Here is a 17,719-nt window from a genome sequence, read left to right as displayed (position 1 = left end):
CAGTGGACTTTTGGACTAGGCTATCTTAAAGGATCATTATGTGGACAACATAACTGACCCGGCTAGGTTTGACCATGATGCATGCATAATTTAAACAAAGTAAGGTTTCTATAGGATTTTAGACTGGTACCCTTGAGCGGACAACTCAAGGGAGAAGGCACGAAATCATCAACTGCACCGCTGATCGACTAGTTTTGCCACAAATATGCCTTTCTGAATTTAGGGGGTAATGATATAGGAAAGGCACAACCACTCATCAAGCGTTGCTATAGTATTTGTTTGGCATGAGTGGAGTATGATGTTGAGCATGATTGTGCAATAATTAAAAGCATGTTGACATGTATTTGCATGTTAAAAAAGCGATAAATACAGCAGTTTTATAATTTAAAGTGGCAGTAAAGGAAGGAAACAAGAAAAATATATCAGTTTTGCAGTTGAAGAAGAAATTAAATGCTTAAAGAAATTAAACAAATAATTGTACATAGGGAGGTACAAATTCATAAGGACAATCTGAAAAGGTAAAAGCCTAAAAATCCCCGGCAGAGTCGCCATGCTGTCGCGTCCCCTTTTTCTCCTCAAATCGAAAATCGGGTTTATGACATTTTTGGTTGGGACAACGCTTTTCCTTTTGGGAAAGGGGGTTTTGCAAGTTTGAAGAGTCGTCACCTAATGATTTAAGGTGCATTAGGACACCTATAGGGTTCATTTCTAACTATGTTTGGTAACCAGAGATAGGGTGAAGGCTTGAAATTATCCCAAGGGGAAGGTGTTAGGCACCCCTCAGGATCTACTAGTAAAGTTCCCGGTCAGACAGTTTTTATGAATTTGTACAATTAGCAAATAAGCAAGTATTGGCTCAAATAGTAGGGGATTTAAATTCAAGTACACAAGTGCTTGAAAAACAAAACTTTGAAAAGGAATTACAATCTAAGCATAAAAGGAAGGGGGTTCTAGGTTTGTTTATAATATGGATCACATCAATGCAATATCTGGTATGACCCTCCTCAAAGAGGGGCTACACGTGGTATTACTGCACCGGTCATCATATCCATATCTACCCGTTCCTACTCCGTGAAGGTAATTAAAGCATAGGTTGGTCTCGACCCCTATTGCATGTTGTTACCCGTACCTCCCTATCAGTCCCGGAGGAATTTAGGACTCTTATCCTATAAGAGGGGGGGTCTAGGCTGACCCTTAGGTTTAAAGGCAAAATACTAAGCGACAAACAAGAACATATAGGACTGCATTTAGGGGAAAAACATAGAAATAAGTAGAAGGCTCATGTATGCCTCCACAAATAATGCACATATACAGAATGACTCATGCACAACTAAAGTTTGAATTCAGAATCCTAAAGCAGAAGTCTAAGTTGTTGCAGCAGAACCAGATTTATTACATGACTCAGATAAGAAGTCTGAATCAGGCTTGCCTACTAGTTTTAACAGTTGATAATTAAACAAAGGCGGTTCCAGTTTTATTTAAGCTATTACCTAAGGCTTGCCTAGGCGCAAAATAACATGCAGCAGCTATTCAGAATTATTAAAACAGTTTGGAGATGGCTTTTACCTAAAGGCATGTTGTTCTAGTCGAATCCAGAGATTATTACCAGCTTTTATTCAGGATAGTCAAGTGTGAAGCTGTTTTACCTCTTTTATAATCAGTAATTTACACTAAGTGTGAATGCAAGTACGAATAAGATCCTAAAATATGGTATCTAAGATGCATATATAAAACTTATGAGGCAGAATTCCTAGAGCAGTATTTCTAAATGCATATGGCAGGATTGCAGAATTTCCTAAGAGCAGGATTTTTAAATGCACATGGTAGCGTAGAACATAATAGTAAAGTGCTAATTACTAGCGGATTTTAACACATGGTTTTGTAAGGTTGCACATGCTGAAACAATAAACATGAGACCTAAAGGCATGATTTCTAATGCATGCATGAGCCCTAAGCATGGTTTCTATTGCGCAATAAGGAACATAAACCTAATAACATGTTTTCTACCCTTTAACAACCATATCATACATATTTACTCCACCCCTTTTCACTAGCCACCCCAATACTTGTTTACAAATTATTACAGACCATGTGAGCAAATTACATAAGTAGTAATGAAAATAAGAAGTTACACTATAGGAAGCCTAATTAGGACTTTCTCTCTGAGTTACATAATCAATCACCTCAAGTACCAATATTGTTCCATAACATTTCTCATATCTGGGTGTGTCAGAGTTCCCTAAGGGCCTCAAGGGATCCCGGGCAGTGCTCATACCCAGATTTCACAACCAAAACAAAGTGAGTGCAGTGTGGAATGGCCAACTTTTATGTGTCCAAGTTCAGAGGGAGCTCAAGGGTCCTAAGGCAAGGCTCACACAAAAGGGGCAGAACCTAGTAATCTAAGAGTGTATGTGAGAGTGCTTGATATAGACTTAAAGGAATTGAGTTGGAAAAAACAGTTTTGAAAATAGTCATGTTTGAAGGGAGTTTGCAAAAGACAACATAACAGTTTTCTAAAAAGGAGAAGGGAATAGGAGCAGCACACACAGAACACATCCAAAGAACAGTATCATTCTTACCATTCACAGGCAGGGAAGTGAGGGATTGGGGACATAAAGAACCCAAATCAGAACCACATAATCATGGCTGAGAAGAGATCATATTGACTAGCAAGTACAAGGAGCAAGTAGGGACTGATTGGTTTTCAGAACACAAACAGCCACTTCAAAGAGTTAACAGGGAAATCATGCTTGAAATTATAACAGGGACAAGGTATGGGAGTAATTATGCAGGGGTCTATTACACATAATCAGTCATGACTTAAAGTTAATCAGGTACATTAGGAGACATACTAGTCGAGGTATATAAACAGGAACAAGTAGACATGTTGATTACATTTTAACAAGGGAGAGCTGAACTTTAAGCATGCTGAGTAAAGCAGTAAACAAGAAGTGCAATTAAACAGCATGATCCATTAAGTCAGTGCAGAAAAAGACAGGGGTTGACAGACAAGGGAACACATAGACTTGAGTTTTAGAATTTGAACTAGGAACATACTAGTTGAAGGATCAAAGTGCAGAAAAAGCAAAGCAATCAGAGTTCCACAGTCTAGCCTTGGCTTTCAGCCGGCTAGATAAAGAAGTAGCATAAGTAGTAGAAAAAAGAAGAGATAGTTTGAATGTGTATATGTGTGTTCTGAACTATTGTTCGTGTCTTGTTAATAAAAGACTGAGGGTATTTATAACTTTGAAAAATAAGTGAAAAATAAGGTAACAAGTAAAGGTTTAACACAAATATAGAAGTAATCACAATTAGAATCCTATTAATACAAGTACTTCCCTTTAATCAGGGAATTACAGCTCAAATGGATACTAACAGTGATAATTAAGGAAAGAAAATTAGTTTGAGAAAGATTGATTTTTACCATATAAGGGGTAGTAAAAGTATAGGGCATATGATCGAGTCTAAGTACAAAATACACTGATTTGGGGAAAGGATTCAGTGAGGGTGAAACATCACAGCAAATAAAGGAATAGAATCAATCAACTTAAATAAACGAGTAAAATTTAGGGGTTTATAAGAAAACCTTGCAATCAAACCGTAACTTAAGGAAATCAAGATCAATCAAGAAGGAGTCATGATTCTGCACTTCGACATATAAATAGAGAAGAATGAACAGGCGTATCAGACATGCAAGGTCAACCATATTGACAAAAGAAGCAGACTAGATGAACACAAACATGCAGAAGGGACATGAGTAGACTAAGGACTACTCGAAGCATGGTAATCAACAAAGTCCAGTAGTTATGGCTAACACATAGAACCAGAGTGAAAAACCAACCTAACAGGTAAAGAAGGTCAGGCCAACACACAGAAACAAGTAAAGAAAGTCTTTAAACTCACAATAATAAGTGAAGAAAAACTTTAAGAAATTAGGGTTTTAACATAGCTGAGTTAAAAAGTGGTAAGAACTCAGAATCAGTCAAGATGAACAAAGAAAAGGATCTAACCATAATGAACTCAATCAAAACAAGTATACATACAAAATAAACAAAGACAGTTCCAGAACCCCGGACAAAGCCAAAAATACTTAGGGTTTTCAACACGATGAATCAGGTAGAAGAAAAACATAAACAAATTGTTTAAACATAGTAAAATCATATGACAATACTGAAAATCGGAGGAGAAGTCTTTTAAAAGAGGTTAAGAAAACCCTAATCTTGAAGACGGGGAGTCACTTTGAAAAAATCGGGAAAACCTTTGAGAAAAACACCAAGAGGTTCATAATATATGTCGATCAAAGGCAGATCTAAAAGAAGATGGGAAAATCTTTAAAGTTAGGGTTCCGGAGAACCCAGAAAAAGTGAGAAAACTTCGAAAAGTTACCGATCTAGCCAGAAAAGTCACATATCTTACTCGAACGGCCATGGATGGCCGGAAAATGGCATGGGAAACCATGGGAGGCAAGTGAACTGCCTCTGGTTCACTTGAGGGCCTCAAAATGATGACACATGTTCAAGAGGGAGCCATAAGGCTAGTAGGTAGTGAGACCACTATGGGTTCAGGCAAGGAGATGGCCGGAAAATGTGGGTGAAGTTAATCGGCGAGGAGGGGATGGGGGGAAGGTTCTAGAAAGAACCAGAGATAGAGAGAGAGAGAGAGAGAGAGAGATGAGAGTCGGTTGAGTGAGGAATGAGAGGGTTTGGGGGGATCGTTTGGTTTAATTTAGGAAGGGGGAATGGGGACCGTTGATCTGAATGATCAACGGTCGAGATTGAATGGGGTAGGTGGGTCGAGCATGGCTTGGGTTTGGGCCTGGGTCCGATGGGTCTTTTAATTGGGGTTGGGTTCTGTTTGATTTAGGCTAAATTCGAAAGCCAATTTTGGCTATAAGTTAAATAGCCATTTTTTCCCATTTAAATTATAAAAAATAGTAAAATAGTTTTTTGAAAACTAATTTAAAAGTCTAAATGATTTATAATACATAATTAACAGTTTAAAAATATAGGACCCAATTTTATGCATATAAAACATAATTAAACTTTAAAATGGCAAATATTGTAATTATGTGCAATTTAGCTTTAAAAATACTAAATGTAATTATAAAAATATGTAAAAATTACTTTAGCCATATTTTGGCATAAATATAGATATCCAATAGAGGAATTATCAAAATAATCGGGGATTTTATGGATAAAAAGGGGGAAATAAATCAATTTAAAACCTTTAAAAGTATGGAAAAATAATAAAACCTTTGGACATGCTTGTATATGCATACATATGCTATTTTAAAGGTATATTTGCATATTGAAAATATATAGGAAAAAATTGGGTATCAACATCTTTTATAAATGATTGGGTCCCCTTTATATAGGAGGAGAAAACTCCAATATAGTACATTCCTAATTGTGGTAAAAAATTCTATTGGTACAGGTGTATAACAACCTAGTACGGACCTGTACCATTTCGTACAAATCTTATCTTTTAATTTATGCCTTGATCCACGTGTCCCTGAGAAATTCCCCTCTTTCTTGAGTGTCTTCGAGATTGTACTGCCTGTGATGTAGGTCATGTCGGGCCCTCGATTTTCTCCCTTGAGGTATGTGTCCTTCAGCCTGGTCTGACCCCCACTTCGGGTTGCACGGACTCGAACTCATAGCCCAATTTAAGACTTCAAAATTGGGCTCCTTGATTTTGACCGTATATAGATAGTCCCCGCATTGGTCGGCCTTAGATATGAAACGATTTAGATTCCCGAAGTCCTTAGTGATGATGTCACCTCCTTGATGCAAGCATTCGAAGTGACCAAAATGTCTCGTCGGTCCATTTCCCCAAAAACATTAAATGCAAGCCAGCATTGGTCGGCCACTAATTCCATCGAACCGTCATTGCCCTCCTATAAATATGAGGCAATTCCTTCAAATAAAGAACTGTACTCTTTATTCTTCCCTTTTCCATCTTCATCTCTTTCTCAAATCACCTATTTCCTCTGCCTCTTCAAGCGCCAGAAAATGCCAAGCTCCTGCCTGAAACACCACATCCCAGCGCAACCCGTATTACTTAACTTACAAGCATGGCTAAAACTTCAAAACGGTCCCCAAAAAGGATAAAGCATCATCTTCTTCTGCCTCCCGGCCGGTCAAATCGGTGGTGCCACCAACACTTGAGGAAATCACCCCCAGTAATTGCATTATTAAGAAAGACTTTAGCATCGAGAATCCTCCCGATGTCGTAGGCTGATGCAAGCACGTATCTCGATACATTAGCTTGATAATGAAGCATCTCATCAAGGATGTCAATAGGGACTGTCTCTAGGGGATGAGGTCGAGGTTCAGATCCGACCCCTGATGAAAGCATTACTACCCATAATGAGGGGTTTTTCGATTTACACTTACCCCTTCACACTGGGTCCCCTCAATCCCATGGTGATCGAATTCTGCAGAACGTACGAAGTTACCCTTGGTTAGATTCACCCTTCCTTTTGGCGTATCATGATCATATTGCGGTATTTCTCTAAAAAGGTCAAGGGTTTGGAATTCACCCTCAACCACCTAATTCGGTTGTATCGGCCCCAGTTATTTCGGGGGCTCATCAAGCTGCAGCGCCGAACAACAAAATCCTTCTTTGCCAGTGCTGACGATCCCAAAGATCAGGGTTGGATGAGTCGGTTCGTTAGAGTAAAGACTTTGGATGTCATCCCTGAGGATAAAATACTGTTCCCGAAGAGGTGGAACTTTAACCGTGAGTGGAGTTCGTATTCTCTGTACCTATTCATACTTTGCTTCCATATTTCATAACATTGTTATGCTTCTTCTGGCAGCCAATGCTTGGGTGCCCCCAGCGATGCCCGACCTCGAGGATTGGGTCCGTAAGTTAGCTGCCACTTCTTCCTATGACGAGCGCAAGTGGTGTGAGTTAGCGAAGGGACAGTGGGAGGACAAGAACCATGGTAAGTGTCTTTCAACAATTTCAAATGCTCTTCATATATTGGCAGCGTTTTACTTATGCCTACCTGTGCAGGCCTCGGCGATGCATCTAAAATGAGGCCGGCTCCGATCGAAGAAAAAGCCAAGCCTTCAAATCCAAAGTTCGAGAAGGACAATAAAAGAAAAAGGGTTTCGAAGCCCGAAGATCCTCAAAACAAGAAACCCTACACTCGAAGGCTGCGGAAAAGATTTGCTCAAACGGGTGCAAATTCAATCCATGACTCTCCAGATGATTAAGAATATGATGATGAAGAGTCAGCATTGGTGACTCGGACCAAGAAGCCAGTCGACGCCGCCAAGCCTTCTGAACCGGAAACCCTATTCCATGGTGAGGATACCATGATAGAAGGAACGGGCCAGGCCCCTGTATCCCCGGAGGTTGAGACTATGTCTGCAACAACCATTACAAAGGGAGTAACTGCTGAGACCCCCAATGGTAATAAGAATGCCCCGAGTGAAGAGCTTGGGGTCGCACCAACAGGTCACTCCCTTTCATTGCCAAACTTTTCTAAAGGGGAAATCGATAAAGACAATGCTCTGCGCATGCCCGATCTGAGTAAGGTCATTGGAGATGATCTTTTTCAGGGTTTCTACGCTGGGATTGAGGATGTCGATATCTGAATGATGCGTCCACTATCTTTGAGGAGGCTCAACATCTCCTTTCCTGGGTAAGTACGTACTTTAGTATTGCAATTTATTCTTCCTTTTCTTTTGACTAATATGTCTCTATTTCATGTATAGGTCGTCGCAAAGTTTAGGGCTGAGCTGATCCAATATGAGGTCGAGCTCAAGTAATTTTTGGGCGAAGAGAAAACCTTGAGGCTCCTTTGTAGCCAGAAGAAAGAGGAGCTTAAGGATCTCCCAACCGCACTGGCCAAAGCTCAAAAAAGCGAGTCTAAGCTAGACGAGCAGGTAACTTTGATTTTAACAGAGTACAGACTTCTTAACCCTGCTTCAGAGGCTAATACTTTGATATCTCAGCTGCAGCAAAAGCTAGATATGATTGGGTAGATCCTGGGTGAGGTAGATCAAGTTCGGGCTGATTGTCATTAGTGGAAGAAGAACATGGATCAACTTGTTGTCGATAAGGAAGCTATTGCAGCCCAAATGGCCTTGGCTGAAGCTCAAATCTGAGGTGTTGAAATGAAGGGTCTAGCTCAGGCCAGGAAGATCAAAGGGTTGGAGGCAGAGCTTGCTAAAGCCCGGGCCGAAGTTGCACAGGCTAAGGCTGAAACCGTATACGCTAAAGCTGAGGCCGAGAAGACGAAGGTTGTGGCTGATAAATCCATTGCTATATACATGAGGGAAGTCGCGACCGTTCAAGCCGAGATGAGGGAGGCCTCCGACCGAGGGAGATAGAGCAATGAATTGGCTAAGTGCCAAGCCCGGAGGGAGACTCTCGAAAAAATCCATGCCCGAGGGTTCAACCTCGCCGAGGAGATAGCTGAAGCAAAGGCGCGGGAACTTGATGTTGGGTTTCTTGTCTCCTCTGATGATGAGGATATGGTGAGTGTCTCTAGGATGAGAAGGGTGAAGAATATGTTCCAGAAGAGGAATAGACTCCCGAAGATAGAGCCGCTGAAAATGAAGACGACACTCCCGGGGGTGTGACCCCAAAAATAGATTAGGTTTTACTTTTTTGTGCAAGGGCCCCTTACCAGCGTTGTAATATGTTTTGTAAGCTTCCCTAATGAATATAAAGTATCTTTTTTCTCTATCCCCGATTGGTGTTGAATTTTATTTTATCCCCGTTTGTGGAAAATTTCGATGATTCAAACACTTAGCTCGAGTATCAGTTTAGACTCGTAATAAACCCTTAGGTTTTTATCACTCAAGATCACACCCTTTAAGGTATTAGATGATCCTCAATCCAAGCTTAAAGTTACTTTGGTGTGATCTCGGAACGATGGGACCTTTGGGTCTGAGCCAAATGAGAACAAAGTCTCGGACTCCCATAAGCTTTTGGCCCTATATCTCTTTTAGGCTGGCCATTAGGCTCTAGTATATTTGGCCCTTAGGCTCTTTTTTTAAAATTGGCCCTTAGGCTCTTTAAATTGGGCCGTTTTGGCCTCTAAAAATGGCTATATAATTTTTTCCTCATTTCGGCTAAAAGACTTAGTAAAATTTTAGTTATGCCTTAGCATGTATTTTTTTACCCGTTGGATTTTTCGAAGGCTCGACGTATCGGAACCTTATTAGTCATTTCGCTTGTGTAGTCATGATCGAATACCTCTTAAGGTTTTTCCGAAGGCTGGTCTTATCGAAGCCTTTGGATTATTTGAGGGCTGATTTTATCGAAGCCTTTAGATTTTTCGAGGGCCGAATTTATCGAAGCCCCTTATATTTTGCTTTTGCCGAGGGTAGCCTAACTTAACCGGTTTATCAATGTTTGAAGGACTTTAATTTTATAGAAGAAGTCGGGCGTCTCCTAATCGCATTATTTTGGCGGTAGCCTTTATGTGACTGTAGACTTTTAGTATGGTCGTAGCCTTTGGGTTTGTCACTTAGACTTGTTTCCCGAAAAACTTTCCAAACTTGTTCGAAGAGTTAGTCCCTGAGTATATTGGCCTCGACCTTTGTTTCGAGGGGCTGCCTCTTTGAGGTCTTATGAGTCCGAATTTTTTATGACTCGGATGTATTGACTGTCAGTGACAGTCCCCGAGTACTTTGGGGTGCTTTGGACCTTGAGCCACTTCCCGTAGGATTGTAAGTGTAGAGCTCGTATGATATAAAACTTTTTTGATATACAAAGTGTTTTTAATATAACCAGAATGTTTCTTTCAATAGTTCATACATGCGTACATGCTTTGCCGTCGGGGCTCGACTATTCTATATGGACATGGTTCATTTGACCGTTTGGCCCATTACAAAGTTCTCCTATCGAGGCCCTCTTAGGTGTGAAGTATCTTTCTCAAAAGTATAACCTCCGAGGGTGATGCCCCCAGTACTTGTTGAAAGTTCCTTAGGTAGCATATAGGTGTTGCCTCGTTAAAAACCTTGCCGATAAAACCCATTTGGGATAAAACCCAATTTAAGGGAAAAAGAGTGCAACACATGCTTTCAAATCTGAGGTCTTCGAGCTGAGAAATGACTCAATATCTCCAATTAAACATCTGCAAGGAGTTAGTTTTAACTACAAATGGAAAAGGGGAGAAGGTCATACCTCAGCAGTAATATCGCTTGAGCAAAGATACATTCCAATTGTTTGGTAGTTGCTCGCCTTCCATTGTTCTACGTTTGTAGGATCCTTTCCCTACGACCCCGAGGACATGGTACGGTCCTTCCCAAATGGGACCTAGTTTCCCTTCGTTTGGATCTCGAGTGTTGAGAGTGACTTTCCTTAGGACTACGTCCCCGACTCTGAAGTATCAAAGATTCGTCCTTCTGTTGTAATACCTTTCGATCCTTTGTTTTTGCGCGACCATTCGAATTAATGCGGCCTCACGTTTTTCATCGATTAGTTCGAGAGAAGTGTTCATAGCTTCGCAATTTGAGTCCTCGGTGGCATGCTGAAACCTGACGCTAGGTTCCCCGACCTCGACTGGGATCAATGCCTCGGACCCGTATACTAAAGAAAATGGGGTGTCCCCCATGCTAGACTTTGATGTCGTTTGATATGCCCATAGTACCTCGGGCAATACTTCTCTCCATTTCCCCTTCACATCATCTAACCTTTTCTTCAAGTTTTGAATGATGGTTTTGTTTGTGGACTCGGCCTGACCATTTGCACTTGGGTGGTAAGGTGCTGATAGGATCCTTTTGATTTTAAGGTCCTCGAGGAATTTTGTTAATTTGCTGTTGATGAACTATTTCCCATTATCACATGATATTTCGGTGGATATCCCGAACCGACATATGATGTGGTCCCATATGAAGTCGATGACTTCTTTTTCTCTTATCTTCTCGAAGGATTATGCTTCAACCCAGTTTGAGAAGTAGTCAGTCATAAACAAAATAAATTTAGCTTTACCTGGCACCGTTGGTAAGGGGTCGACGATGTCCATCCCCCATTTCATGAATGGCCACGGGGATAGGACCAAATGGAGTTGTTCACAGGGTTGATGGATCATCGGTGCAAATCTTTGGCATTTATCACACTTTCTGATGAATTCCTTGGTATCCTTTTCCATGTTGTCCCAATAGTACCCCACTCTGATCACCTTGCAAACCAGAGAGTCTGCACTAGAATGGTTCCCACAAGTACCCTCGTGGATTTCTCATAGTATGTAATCGGTATCCCCGGGTCCCAAGCATACAGCCAGTAGTCCATCAAAGGTTCTTCTATACAATGTTCCATTTTCATCAAGTGAGAATCGAGCTGCTTTGGCTCGAAGTGTTCTTGATTTCTTTGGGTCTGCGGGGAGCTTCCCATGTTTCAAGTAGTCGATGTACTTATTCCTCCAATCCCACGTTAAACTTGTTGAATTAATCTCTGTATGGCCTTCTTCGACCACCGACTTCGATAATTGGACGACATTCCCCAGGACAATATCATTTTCCTCGACCGATGACCCCAAGTTCGTAAGTGCAACGGCTTTGCTATTCTATTCTAGGGGTATATGATCTACTGTCCATTCCTTGAAGCGATGCAATGTCATTTGAAGTTTGTCTAAGTACCTCTGCATTCGATCATCTCGAATCGTGAAGCTTACGTTTACTTGATTTACTACCAAAAGGGAGTCACACTTTGCCTCGATGACCTCTACTCCAAGGCCCCTGGCTAGTTCGAGACCTGCAATCATGGCCTCATACTCGGCCTCATTGTTAGTCAACTTAGAAGTTTTGATAGATTGCCTAATGACACTGCCCGTAGGCGGTTTTAAAACGATGTCGAGCCCGGGCCCTTTCACATTCGAGGCACCGTGTGTGAAGAGGGTCCATACCTCTAACGACGTACCCGTTTTTAACAAAAGTTCCTTTTCTACTTTGGGCACGAGGGCAATCGCAAAATCGGCCACGAAGCCCACCAAAATTTGGGATTTAATAGCCGTTCGAGGCTGATATTTGATATCATATCCTCCAAGTTCGATTTCACTTTTGGCCAACCTACCCGATAATTCGGGTTTATGCAAGACATTTCGAAGTGGGTACGTGGTCAACACACATATACGATGGCATTGAAAATATGATTTTAGTTTCCTAAATGTGCTTATTAATGCTAGAGCTAACTTTTCCAAATAGGGTTACCTGGTTTCAGCATCTCCTTAGGTCCGACTCACATAATAGATAGGGAATTACGTACCTTGCTCTTCCCGAACTAGCACGCCACTTACCGCCACCTCGGACACGGCTAGATACAAGTAGAGCATTTCATCTTCCTTTAGAGTATGGAGCAGGGGTGGGCTCGAGAGATACCGTTTTAATTCTTCCAAGGCTTGTTGTCATTCCCGAGTCCATACAAAGTTGTTCTTCTTCTTGAGTAGGAAATAAATGATGGCTCCGATCTGATGACCCTCGAGATAAATCGACCTAGGGCAGCTATCCTCCCGGTCAACCATTGTACGGCTTTCACATTTTTCACCATAGTGATCTCCTTGATGGCTTTGAATTTATCGGGGTTAATCTCGATCCCCTTGTTCGATACCATGAAGCCCAAGAACTTGACCGAACTAACTCCAAAAGCGCATTTCTCGGGGTTGAGCTTCATGTTGTACTTTTTTAGGATATCGAACATCACCTGCAAATGGGTCAAATGGTCCTCTGCGCGCAGGGACTTAACAAGCATGTCATCAATATAAAATTCCATAGACTTACCTATTTAATGCTCGAACATCTTATTAACTAAGCGTTGATACGTGGCTCCTGCATTTTTCAGCTTGAAGGGCATTACATTATAGCAATATGTACCATACTTCGTGATGAACGAAGTCTTTTCCTGGTCCTCCGGGTTCATTTGAATCTGATTGTACCCGGAGTAGACATCGATAAAGGTAAAGATCTCGTGGCTAGCCGTAACATCAATCAATCGATCGATGTTGGACAGTGGGAAAGAATCTTTAATGCATGCTTTGTTCAAATCCTTGTAGTCTACACACATTCTAAGTTTGTTTCCCTTTTTAGGGACTACTACTATGTTAGCTAGCCATTCGGGATATTTTACTTCTCTAATGGATCCTATCTTGAGAAGTTTGGTTACCTCTTCTTTGATGAATGCATGCTTTACCTCGAACTGAGGTCTCCTCTTTTGCTTTACCGGTTTAGATCTGGGATCGACACTTAGTCGATGGGTAGTTATCCCTCGTGAAATTTCTGTCATGTCTAAGTGGGACCAGGCAAAACAATCAATGTTATCGATAAGGAATTGAATGAGTTTTTTCCTAAGTTTAGGGGTTAACCCCGTCCCCAGGTATACCTTTTGTTTTGGAATATGCTCGAGTTCCTCGACTGTGGACTTCATCCCATCCGATTCTTTGGGGGCAATGAAGGATCGGGGGGTGAGAAAATCTTCTTATTCTCCTCACAACCTGTTTATCGGACACTTGTCCCCCGGGCTCAACCAAGGACACGGGCTGTGATTGCTATTTGGTTATTTGTTCGTCCTTCGACTTTTTCGATGTGGATGGTGCCGATATCGGTGCCAATCTGTGTACTGCAAACATCTCCTTAGCTGCATGCTGCTCTCCATATACTGTTTTCACGCCATCCTTTGTTGGGAACTTCATCATCTAATGGAGGGTCGATGGCACCGTCCTTATGCTATGGATCCACGGCCTTCCAAGGAAAGCATTATACCTCATGTCACCTTCAATGACATGAAACTTGGTATCTTGTATGGTTCCGACCACGTTGATTGGGAGGATAATTTCTCCCTTTGTTTTTTCACTTGCCATGTTAAATCCATTCAAGACTCGAGATGCCGGTATGATTTGATCGAGCAACCCGAGCATCTCTACAACCTTGACCAGATTATGTTTGCCGAACTATCTGGATCCATGGGAACACATTTAACTTGAACTTTATTTAAAAGGATAGAAATTACCAATCATCGTTGTGAGGCTGAGATAAGGCCTCGATGTCTTCCTCGTTGGATGTGAGGGTGTCCTCGGGCATATAATCCCGAGTCTATTTCTCCCTTGTGATTGAAACTTTGGTACGCTTGAATATAGGTCCCTATGGGACGTCGACTCCACCGATGATCATGTGAATGACATGTTGAGGTTCTTCAGGTTCATTCTTCCTGCCTGCATCTCTCTCTCTGAAGTGGTTCTTAGCCCGATCAATTAGGAGTTCTCGAAGGTGGCCCTCATTGAATAACCTAGCCACTTCTTCCCTTAACTGCTTGCAATCTTCGGTCTTATGCCCATGAGTGCCATGATATTTGCACATCAAGCTGGGGTTCCTTTGAGAAGGATCGGTCTGTATAGGTTTGGGCCATTTAGTATCTCTAATTTTTCCAATGGCTGAGACGATCCCCGAGGAAGTTGTACTACAGTAATCTGGGCACCTCCGCTAGTCCTAAGCGCCTATCAAACCTGGTTTTGCTCATGAGTCCCTGGAAACTTTGGCCTCGATTTGCTCTTCGATCATTCCTAGGTATGTTACGCTTTGACATGTTTCTTCGATCCTCGACGTATGGCTGATATCTTTCCTTATTCGATCTTGACCCCCTATCTGCATTTCCTGACTCCCTTTCTAGTAACCTGCTTGGATAAACTGAGCCCAAGGGGGCTCCCAACTGGTCATCCTCGACCCTGATTTTTTATTGGTACCTGTTATGCACATCCTCCCAAGTTACAGCGGGATACTCGACCAAGTTCTGCTTCAGTTGCTTCAAAGCTATCGAACTTTGTTCATTTAGCCCCTGAGTGAAGGCTTGTACGGCCCAATCGTCGGAGACTGGTGGTAACTCCATCCGTTCTGATTGGAAATGAGATACAAACTACCTCAACATCTCGTTCTCCCTTTGCTTTATTTTGAATACATCGGACTTCCTTGTTGCAACTTTTATGGCACCGACATGTGCCTTCACAAATCAATCTGCCAAAATGGCAAACGAATCGATAGAGTTCGGGGGTAGGTTGTGGTACCAAATCATGGCACCTTTAGACAACGTTTCCCCAAACATTTTTAGCAAAACGGATTCAATCTCATCGTATTCCAAATCATTTCCTTTTATGCCACAAGTATATGTAGTGATGTGCTCGTTGGGATCAGTAGTTCCGTTGTATTTCGGGACATCTGGCATCCGAAACTTCTTAGGGATGGGCTTTGGAGTCGCATTTTGGGGGAATGGTTTTTGCACGAACTTCTTCGAGTCTAATCCTGTCAAAATTAGAGGTGCTCTCGGTATTTGATCGACCATTGAGTTATATGTCTCCACCTTTTTGTCATTTTCTTCAATCTTCTTTTCTCTGGTCTCAATCCTTTTGGCGACCTCTTCGAGCATTTTCATAATCGTGGGGTCAGTCCCCAAGCCACTTTCATCGGACCTTTCTAGTGCTGGTTCAGCACGCCGAGTGTTCACTGGTTCGGCTGTGTTTGGAGTTCTATTCTGACTCTAAAGTTGAGCGATGGCGACTTGCTGGGCTTGCAACATTTCGAATATCACCTGGAGGTTGACTCCTTCTTCTTCCATTCCTCGTGTTCTTTGGCTGTCGGGTCGGTCTTCCCTGCGTGCATTCCCCACGGGGTCTGCGCTTGAATCCGCGTTTAGAGTGTTATGCGAGCTAATATCCACCGGCTCCATATTTGGCACTTACTCAGGGTTTATGGGTGGTACATCGACCCCTATGCCGCTGTTTTCTCCAAGACTTTCGTCTCGTGAATAGGTGCATTCTGTGTGCTAGACATGTTTAAGCCTAAAATCAAAGGATCTTTGACAAGAAAAAGTGTGAAGAATAACGTGTGTTATCAGAAAACTAGCACTAAAATAATCACTATTATCTTTAGCCCCACGGTGGGCGCCAAACAGTTTACCTCGAAAAATGGGTGTAACAATTAAAGATGAATTGTGATTTTATGGATATGTGATTTATTCCAATACTAGTGAATATACAAGTAATACTAAGCTTAAGTAAGAAGAATTGATGAACCAAACTAGTATTGTTAGAGCAATAGGGTCCTCGAGCTCGACTGTGTCAGGGGCCTCGAGGTGGGCTAAGAACCAAAAAAGTATGAACAATAAAGTAAAAAGGATAAAGCTGAAGAACAATTATTGAGCACGATGAACGAGAAAAGCAGAGTAGAATATTCTATTGCAGTGAATAATAATATGTCTTTTACAAATGATTGGGATCCCCTTTATATAGGAGGAGAAAATCTCAATATAGTATATTCCTAATTGTGGTAAAGAATTATATTGGTACAGGTATATAACAACCTAGTACGGACCTGTACCATTTCGTACAAATCTTATCTTTTAATTTGTGCCTTGATCCATGTGTCCTTGAGAAATTCCCGCTCTTTCTTGCGTGTTTTCGAGATTGTACTGCCCTCGATGTAGGTCGTGTCGAGCCCTCGATCTGCTCCCTCGAGGTGTGTGTCCTTCAGCTGGGTCCGACCTCCACTTTGGGTTGCCCGAACTCGGACTCATAGCCCAATTTAAGATTTTGAAATTGGGCTCCTTGATTTTGACCGTATACAGATAAGTTTCGGCTCGGCAAACTGTAATTGTGGGACTTTTACTTCATATTCATAGGTTGAAATATTCTAAATTATACTCATAAGAGGTGAAAAATAGGGAAGTTATTTTCCTATATATATTTTGTGAAAAAGGCAGAATTATTTTCCTATATGTTAAGAGGCGTGAGAACGGCTAATAAGTGGATATACCGGATCACATAACCTTTTTTCATTTACAGCTGATTAATATCATACCATTAACAGAGTTTCATATTTTCACCAAAATTTTAAATTAGGACATTTGATTTATGCACAGTTCAAGAAAATAGGATAAAATGAATGAATCATTATAGACTAGATATTAAACTGCAGTTTCCTCATTAAATAGTTACATGAACCACAATTTTGCAATATTTAGGTAACATGTGAATTTACTGAAAAATAATTAGAAACAATTTTAACAATCCTCGGATTGAAATCCTACTAGAGGTTCATATTAAATTTTATGCCTCTAAGGTCTAGCGAGAAAATACCATTATTTATCCGTATGAGAATAAAGAATCTATTAGTAGGTCTTTTAAGAGGGGGAATTAGTGAATTAATCTAAAGTAAGATAAAAGTGCAAAATAATGATATCTGGAAATAGTCTACTTCTGTGACAGTTTAAATTTTTTTACATTATTAGGTAAGTTGAAAGATAATAAATAATTTTTTTATAACAAATGAAATAGTAACTTGAAAAATATATAAGACAAGTTACGTTTTTGCGGCAGATTAAAGTTGATATTGCAAAAGTTTCATTGCACTGTAGACAGTTGTTAAATCAATATTAAAAAGATTTATTAACTAAAAATTCGACAACTATTGGCCAACATAAGTTGCATGAAACGTCAAACAGTTAAATGATTCGATAAACATAATATGCATTTGAACAAGTAAGATATAAACATGTAGCTTAAATTTATAGACATATTAAGGAAATATGCACTTTAGGACAATATAATTTCTAATTTCTACAAAATGAAGTTTCAACCGAAATTATCAACATGATTAATGTTCGCCAAGTATGTCATGTAAATGTGATTTTGAGCTTTAAATGACATGCACCAATCTTTTTTTGCGGATTAAATTTGAGAATTGTAATACCTTATTGTAAAAAGCAATTTGGTTTG

Source organism: Nicotiana sylvestris, chromosome 8, assembly GCF_000393655.2.
Source record: "Nicotiana sylvestris chromosome 8, ASM39365v2, whole genome shotgun sequence".
Lineage (NCBI taxonomy): Eukaryota > Viridiplantae > Streptophyta > Magnoliopsida > Solanales > Solanaceae > Nicotiana > Nicotiana sylvestris.
This window is presented reverse-complemented; position numbering follows the sequence as displayed.